Here is an 8,706-nt window from a genome sequence, read left to right on the forward strand (position 1 = left end):
TTTTAAGTTCGGAATAGAGTAGTTGCTTTGGAAGACGATCATCAGGCATCCGCACAACATGACCAGTCCAGCGAAGTTGATGTTGAAGAATCATTGCTTCAACACTGGTGATCTTTGCTTCTTCCAGTACACTGGTATTAGTTCGCCTGTCTTCCTAAGTGATGTGTAAAAATTTTTGGAGACACCGTTGATGAAATCTTTCAAGGAGTTGGAGATGGTGTTTATAAGTGGTCCATGTTTCACAAGCATATAGTAAAGTTGGTAGTACAATAGCTTTGTAAACAAGCATTTTGGTTTCCCTGCGGATGTGCCGGTCCTCAAACACTCTGTACTTCAATCGGGAGCTGCTGGGTGTGGCGAGGGGTCACATTAGGAAGGCATTGAGAATAAACGGGAGCAAAAAGTCCCATGGCGCCTCCTTGGCAACTCATCAGGCCTGTCTTGGGTGGGCTGGGCTCCTGCCCTCCTCCCAGGGAAGCCGGATCTGCAGGTGGGCCAACATGGCCATGGAGGTCCCTGCCAACACTTAAGGCAGACCAAGATAAGCAGCCTGTTTGCTAACTAGACGCCTCTGGGAAGGAAGCCCCCCCCCCCCCGAGAGCTGCCTTCTGCTGCTGGGGAGCCTCAGTCACTGGCATGCAGGATGCGGCCCCTCGCCCAGAAGTGGCACGCTGGGATGAGTCCTAGGGCCTCGCTCCAAATTCTTTTCCTTTTTTGAAATACTTTTATTGGCTTTTATAAGTACAAATTTGTCTCAACATCATTTCCCTACTTATTTCATGAGTCTTCAAATCTCGTGACTCCCTCCCGCCCTTTCATGGAACTTATACCCAATATTTTTTGATCTACATATCAATAAATTCTCCACAGGTTCTATTTGTCTAAGTGATCAATAGCTTCTTTTGCTTTACAAGTGATTTTTAGAGTCCAGCTAATGTTTTGATTTGCTTACGATGCTCTCTTACATTCAGGTAGGTAGCCGTGTTGATCTGATACAGTCAAAATATAATATATATATATACAAATTGTCCAGTAGCACTTTAGAGACCAACTAAATTTGTTATGGGTCTTAGTTCGTCTCTAAGGTGCTCCTGGAAGATTTTTAATTTTTTTATATATATATTTCAAAAACTCTCTTAGGTACATTATAAATTTTTCCCATTCTTTTTCAAAGTCATTATCTTTTTGGTTCCTTAATTTCACAGTAAGTTTTGCCATTTTTCCAGAGCCCATCATTTTGGCTTCTTCTTTGGAAGGCACTGTTGCATCCTTGGGGGCTAATAACATCCCAGGTAGTGGCCAGAGGATTGGAGAAGATCAGTCTACATCCCAATCCCAAAGAAGGGCAGTGCCAAAGAATGCTCCAACTGCCGCACAATTGCACTCATTTCACATGCTAGCAAGATTATGCTTAGACCCCCAGAATTCTACAAGAATTCTACAAGGAAGAATTCTACAAGGCAGGCTTAAGCAGTATGTGGACCGAGAACTCCCAGAAGTGCAAGCTGGATTTCGAAGGGGCAGAGGAACCAGAGACCAAATTGCAAACATGCGCTGGATTATGGAGAAAGCTAGAGAGTTCCAGAAAGACATCTACTTCTGCTTCATTGACTACGCAAAAGCCTTTGACTGTGTCGACCACAGCAAACTATGGTAAGTTCTTAAAGAAATGGGAGTGCCTGATCACCTCATCTGTCTCCTGAGAAATCTCTATGTGGGACAAGAAGCTACAGTTGGAACTGGATATGGAACAACTGATTGGTTCAAAATTGGGAAAGGAGTACGACAAGGCTGTATATTGTCTCCCTGCTTATTTAACTTATATGCAGAATTCATCATGCAAAAGGCTGGGCTGGATGAATCCCTAGCCGGAATTAAGATTGCCGGAAGAAATATCAACTTCAGATATGCAGATGACACAACCTTGATGGCAGAAAATGAGGAGGAATTAAAGAACCTTTTAATGAGGCTGAAGGATGAGAGCGCAAAATATGGTCTGAAGCTCAACATCAAAAAAACGAAGATCATGGCCACTGGTCCCATCACCTCCTGGCAAATAGAAGGGGAAGAAATGGAGGTAGTGAGAGATTTTACTTTCTTGGGTTCCATGATCACTGCAGATGGTGACAGCAGCTCCTTGGGAGAAAGGCGATGGCAAACCTAGACAGCATCTTAAAAAGCAGAGACATCACCTTGCCAAAAAAGGTCCGTATAGTTAAAGCCATGGTTTTCCCAGTAGTGATGTATGGAAGTGAGAGCTGGACCATCAAGAAGGTTGATTGCCGAAGAATGGATGCTTTTGAATTCTGGTGCTGGAGGAGACTCTTGAGAGTCCCATGGACTGCAAGAAGATCAAACCTCTCCATTCTGAAGGAAATCAGCCCTGAGTGCTCACTGGAAGGACGGATCGTGAAGCTGAGGCTCCAAGACTTTGGCCACCTCATGAGAAGAGAAGACTCCCTGGAAAAGACCCTGATGTTGGGAAAGATGGAGGGCGCAAGGAGAAGGGGACGACAAAGGACAAGATGATGGGACAGTGTTCTCGAAGAGACCAGCATGAGGGAGGCAGTGGAAGACAGGAGGGCCTGGCGTGCTCTGGTCCAGGGGGTCGCGAAGAGGCGGACACGACTAAACGACTCAACAACAGCAACATCCCCGCTGCCGTTGTTGCCTACATATAATCTTTCCTGTTGCTTCGGAATCTCGGTACCTGCAATTCCTAATAAGAAAGCTTCTGGACTCTTAACAAAAGTTATTTTAAGCCTTTTTTCCCCATTCATGATACACCGCTCCCCCAACTCCCCCCCCCCCGCATTTCTCAAGAGCCCCAGCAGAGGCTGCTGCAGGATCGGACTCCTGAGCATGTGCAGAGCGCCCTGGCCGCCGGCGCAGCCACGGGGGAGCTGGCCCGGCCTGGGGCTTCTCGGCCAGGCTCCGTCCTCGGGAGAGCGCGAGCGGCGCTCTGCACACGCCCAGAGGCACGCGTCTCCCTTTGCCGCGTGTGCGCCTGCGCGGCCCCGCCCCGGGAGAAGCAGCGAAGCGTCCCGCCCCCAAGGCCCTCTCGACCAATTGGAGCAGAGAGGCCCCTCCAGCCGCAGGCCCTGATTGGTCAGAGCAGTAGCCAGGGAATTGCAGGGCGGCGGAGAACCCCGCTTGGGGCAGCGGCCTTGGCCAGCAGACGGAGGAGACGGCGGCCGGCCGAGGCGGTTCAGCGGAGACCGAGAAGGTCGGAGGAAGTTCACGCCCGCCTCGCCAGCCGGCCAATGAAAACGGGGGGCAATCCCGTATCCCGAGTGTGATTGGCGGGACGTCCCGCCATTCATTCGCCCGGATCCTCCCACTCTCTGGGCGCGGCGAAGCGGAATCCCCGCCCACAGAAGAACGTCACCTGCCTCTGACGTCCAACGCCCGCCTCTCCGGCTCTGGCGGCGGCCAATCAGGTGGCGCCTCTTTCTTTGAATGGCTCCTCCGCTCCCGCGACACGTCGGCAGCCCAGCCGCGGCCCTGGGGGCGGGGCCTCCTCGGGCGGGGCGGGGCCTGCGGCGTCCTAAGCCCGGAAGAGGCGGGGCGGGAGGGGCGGGAGGGGAGGGGCGGGGGAGAGCTCCGCCGGAAGAGGCCTCCCGGGGGCGCCCGGGCTGGTGGGCTGCCTCTGCAGCTGGAGGCTCCGTCCGAACATGAGCAGAGGCTTCAGTGCGGGGGGGGGGGGGAACGTGTGGGTTGCGAACAAGATCTGCCCTTTCCCCTGATGGGGTATCCAAGAGCCCAGATAGAGTCCTTAGGTAGGTTCCCTGTGGGCAGGAGAAGAGAACAGAGGCCAAGCAGAGAAGATGGAGAAGCAAGGCAGCTCCTAAGCCTGATCTTTATCGATTCCATGCAACAGGGGGCTCCCCTCGCCTGCAGGAGAGACGAGGAACCCTGAAAAATGGCGCGCAAGGCCTTATATGGACTTTTTGAAAATGCGGTCTTGACTATGCTACCACTCAGTGGATTTGTAACTGGCTGACTGACCGAACCCAAAGGGTGCTCATCAATGGTTCCTCTTCATCCTGGAGAAGAGTGACTAGTGGGGTGCCACAGGGTTCTGTCTTGGGCCCGGTCTTATTCAACATCTTTATCAACGACTTGGATGATGGACTCAAAGGCATCCTGATCAAATTTGCAGATGACACCAAACTGGGAGGGGTGGCTAACACCCCAGAGGACAGGATCACACTTCAAAACGACCTTGACAGATTAGAGAACTGGGCCAAAACAAACAAGATGAACTTTAACTGGGAGAAATGTAAAGTATTGCAGTTGGGCAAAAAAAAGGGGGAGAGGCACAAATACAAGATGGGTGACGCCTGGCTTGAGAGCAGTACATGTGAAAAGGATCTAGGAGGCTTGGTTGACCACAAACTTGACATGAGCCAACAGTGTGACGCGGCAGCTAAAAAAGCCAATGCAATTCTGGGCTGCATCAATAGGAGTATAGCATCTAGATCAAGGGAAGTAATAGTGCCACTGTATTCTGCTCTGGTCAGACCTCACCTGGAGTACTGTGTCCAGTTCTGGGCACCACAGTTCAAGAAGGACACTGACAAACTGGAACGTGTCCAGAGGAGGGCAACCAAAATGGTCCAAGGCCTGGAAACGATGCCTTATGAGGAACGGCTAAGGGAGCTGGGCATGTTTAGCCTGGAGAAGAGGAGGTTAAGGGGTGACATGATAGCCATGTTCAAATATATAAAAGGATGTCACATAGAGGAGCTAGAAAGGTTGTTTTCTGCTGCTCCAGAGAAGCGGACACGGAGCAATGGTTCCAAACTACAAGAAAAAAGATTCCACCTAAACATTAGGAAGAACTTCCTGGCAGTAAGAGCTGTTCGACAGTGGAATTTGCTGCCAAGGAGTGTGGTGGAGTCTCCTTCTTTGGAGGTCTTTAAGCAGAGGCTTGACGACCATATGTCAGGAGTGCTCTGATGGTGTTTCCTGCTTGGTAGGGGGTTGGACTCGATGGCCCTTGTGGTCTCTTCCAACTCTATGATTCTATGATTCTCAGATACATCATACCTACATCACAGAAAAGGCGGTCTAAAACAGAAATTTTGAATGTTGTTTTTCTCCTGTCCTTGTTTATCTCCTGTCTGGCAGGTTACTTGATTGGATTTCCTGGGGAGGCTGGCCAGTCTTTTGTAATGATAAATACTTAGTTCCTGGGCCAGGTCACAGGCTCACACCCTATTCAAACACAGACATACCCGTAAGACAGGATTTGTGAGGAAAGAGACAATGGGGAGGTTTCCCACTTTGACCTTGCAGAGAAAACATTTGCTCAGCTTAGGAAACAAAATGGTTCCAGGTCGGTCTTCCTGTGCTGATCTATGTACGTCCTTGGTTGGTACGCTTATGAACATTACCATATATCTAAGACCTCAAAATTCCTATCACAACAGCAATTCTTCAAACAGCTCTTGTTTATTCACAGGCACAGAACAGAACTGAACTGAACTGAAGGGTTCAGCCAACCTGCTTATGTAGAGCTCAACTGCAAAGCAACAGTAACAATTTTCTGTAACTATCCAATCACAGTCACTTTCAATTCCTTTTTTACATATGCGGACCTGAGTGAAAACTATCTATAGTATCCCCCTGCTGGCCCAGGGTGAGAACTTCAGTACATAACACCAAATTCCCCTCAGAACCCAGGAAGGCAGAGAGAAGGCCTCTGGCCCCAAACAGCACCTCCATGCCTTCTCAGTGTGCTGCAACAGGAAGATTTGGGGCATCACGTTGCAGGACAGAGCCTCCAGCAGAGATGTGCTCTCTAAGCCCCCATTCTCAGCACGTCTGCCCTTCTGTCCAAGCGACATCTATGCTGGCTTGGTCATGAGCACAGAATGGAAGATGCAGCAGGATCCCCAAGGATGTGATCTCCGGGGAGCTGGCTTCTGGCCCCAGGCCTGTTGGCAAACGAACTACGCTGCAAAGATGTCTGCCAACGTGACAGGAAGGCTGGCAACGTCAGCCCCGCCATGTGGGAATCCCTTGCAGATGAGCATAGAGCCTGGAGATAGTCGGGTTGTCCATCCATAGCAGTGCCCAGAGCGGGAATGGCCGCTGGCAGGGGCAGAGAGAGAGGAAAGGCCCTGGTGCATCTGCAGCGGCACAACCGGGCGGGCACCTTCGCCTGCCTCCTGATGCCACAAAACAGGCCTTTCCCACATCCGTCTCTACAGCCACAGCAGGCGCTGCAAGTCTTCAACAGTTTGACTTTGCCCCCAGAGGCAAACCCCCCCCACTGTCTGCCAAGACAGACAGATGCCCACAACCGCTGCCTCTGGACCTGGGGGTTCCATGAGAACATAAGCAGAGGGTTGTGGGCCAAGCCGGTGCCCAGGGCCACTTCTTCTCCTCCCACCACTCAGGCTCCTGGCGCTGCTGCTGGCACAGGGCTGCCTCCTGAGCCCTGTGGTCCTGGCAAGGAGGACAGGAGTGTTGAACTGTGTGCAGTGAATGAAGTGTAGAAAGAAAAAGCTGTCCACAATATCTTTTCTTAGTTTTATTTTTGAAAACGTAACAGCCAAACGCTGCAAGCCATCACTCCTCACCGGCAGCTTACAAGACATTTGATCAAATTAAATGCAGTTTCAGTTAACCAATTATCTTATCCCATCCCTTCCTGCACCCGGTGCTGAAAGTAACTCCCCTTTTAATTAGGCCAAAAGTTGAGAGACCACAGGTGTGCAGCTAAGTAGGTCAAACTACAAACATACACCTCTGAAACCAGCCTGGTTCCTGAGTAGCATTATTCACCTCTTTAAGATAAAGAAAAACCAACAAGAAGGACATAAGCAGAGCCTTCTGGATCAGGCCAAAGGGACCGTCTGGACCTGCCTCCTGTTCTCCCTGTGGCCGACCGGATGCTCTGAAGCAAAACCTGCGAGCAGGACCAGATTACAAGAGCTCCCTTCCCTCCCGTGGTTCCTGGTATTCAGAATCAGAGCAGAGCTGTCATGCCTAGTGGGCATCCATAGTCTTGCTTTCCTCCATGAATTGCCCAACCCTCTTTTAAAGCCATTGAGGCTGGTGGGCACCCCCAGTTTTACTCTGTGCTGTGTGAAGGGCTTTGTTTTCTCTGTCCTGAATCCGCCAGCGTTCAGTTTCATGGGATGCCCACGAGGGAGGGGAAAAAGCTTTTCCCTCTTCTCTCTCACGGCATAATCTCACACGCTTCTCTCCTGTTGCCGCTTACTTGCCTTGTCTAAACCCCCAAATCCCAAACGCTGCCGCCTTCCTTCAGAGGGGAGTCCCCTGGCAGACCGGGGAATGGGCCGGCTGCTGCAAAGCAGCTAAAAGCCTTTGGCATGTGGGTCGCTCCTGCCCCTCAGCTCTCGGGAGAAAGAGCCCGATCAAGGGGAGGAGAATTTCCAAAGGTACAGAGGCACTTCACCCCCTGGAAAGAGCAGGGGAATTTGCAGTTATTGTCTGCCTGGAAACGGGATTGTGAAATGCTGGAAGTTCCCAGCCCCATGCATAGAGTGCACCTTGGCCGGAAGCACAGGCAGCTTTGAAGGGGCCCCCTTGAGAGAGCCCTGGACACTCATTGTGTGCCGATGAATTTATGGCTCTGAGGTGCGGCACTTGCAAGACTCAAAGTCCGGGGGAAGTAGAACTGGCCAGCAGTGGCTGAGCTGGCCGCTCAGGCCATGCCTAGGTGACAAGGCTGCCTGGCCCCAGGCTTTGGGCCTGGTTTTGAGACCTGAGGGTGTAGCAGGAACCCCCCCCCCAATCATTCAGTTTGTACAACCTTCACACACACTCACACACTCCATACGCTACGCTTCTGTTATAAATTCATAGAAAATCAACCATACATCGGATTTGCACTGTTCCATTTCTATTTTACTCCATGAAAGAAGGACTACAAAATGGGGAAGGTTTGATACAGGGCAGCCATAATCCTTGAGCATACCAGCACATCCACAGGAGCCCTGCCCAGTTGCTATGCCAACCCTGATGGTCCTAGACAGAAGACCATCAAGGTCCCAAAGTTCCAGTTACAGATAGGTAGCCGTGTTGGTCTGCCATGGTCAAAACAAAATAAAAAAATTCCTTCCAGTAGCACCTTAAAGACCAACTGAGTTAGTTCTAGGTATGAGCTTTCGTGTGCATGCACACTTCTTCAGATACCACACTTATCTGAAGAAGTGTGCATGCACACGAAAGCTCATACCTAGAACTAACTCAGTTGGTCTTTAAGGTGCTACTGGAAGGAATTTTTTTATTTTGTTAAGGTCCCAAAGGACTTGCATATGGGAGTGGATTCAGCACAGACTGGAACAAAGGACAATAATCAGCTCTTCCCTCTGGGGGCAGGAAACCGCAAACTCCCCTCTGTCACCTGGAAAGTACTCATGGGGAGGGGGAAAGGGGGAACCAGCCAGGTGACAGGACACTCAGGTTACCACCACAACTCCTCCCTCAACCCCTCCTTTCTGTGATGTATGCATGATGTTTCTGGGGGTGGTCTTGATCTACAGGGTGGCAATTTCAAAAGTCTTTATAAGGCCTTGCACACCATTTTTCTGCATCCTTCCTCTCTCCTGCAAGTGAGGGGAGCACCCTGTTGCAACAGTTCAATAAAGGCCAAGCCTACAGGCTGCTGTTTTGCTCCAAGTTATCCAGGTTGGTGTCTTTGTTTTTGTCCAAGGGAGCCCTCGGATT

At 50.8% G+C, this 8,706-nt stretch overlaps 2 long non-coding RNA genes across 2 annotated transcripts; one reads left to right on the forward strand and one right to left on the reverse strand.

Annotated features, from left to right (window-relative positions):
- Window positions 1-7,862: 7,862 nt before the first annotated feature.
- LOC309341381 lies at window positions 7,863-8,706 on the reverse strand. Its single transcript, XR_014156284.1, has 2 exons — window positions 8,395-8,706; window positions 7,863-7,943 (listed from the first exon to the last, which is right to left on the reverse strand). It is a non-coding gene; the product is annotated as an uncharacterized lncRNA (long non-coding RNA).
- Window positions 7,922-8,662, forward strand: LOC309341408. The gene is made up of 2 exons (XR_014156309.1): window positions 7,922-8,024; window positions 8,277-8,662. It is a non-coding gene; the product is annotated as an uncharacterized lncRNA (long non-coding RNA).

Source organism: Podarcis erhardii (genome assembly GCF_964252035.2).
Source record: "Podarcis erhardii genome assembly, chromosome: 4".
NCBI lineage: Eukaryota > Metazoa > Chordata > Lepidosauria > Squamata > Lacertidae > Podarcis > Podarcis erhardii.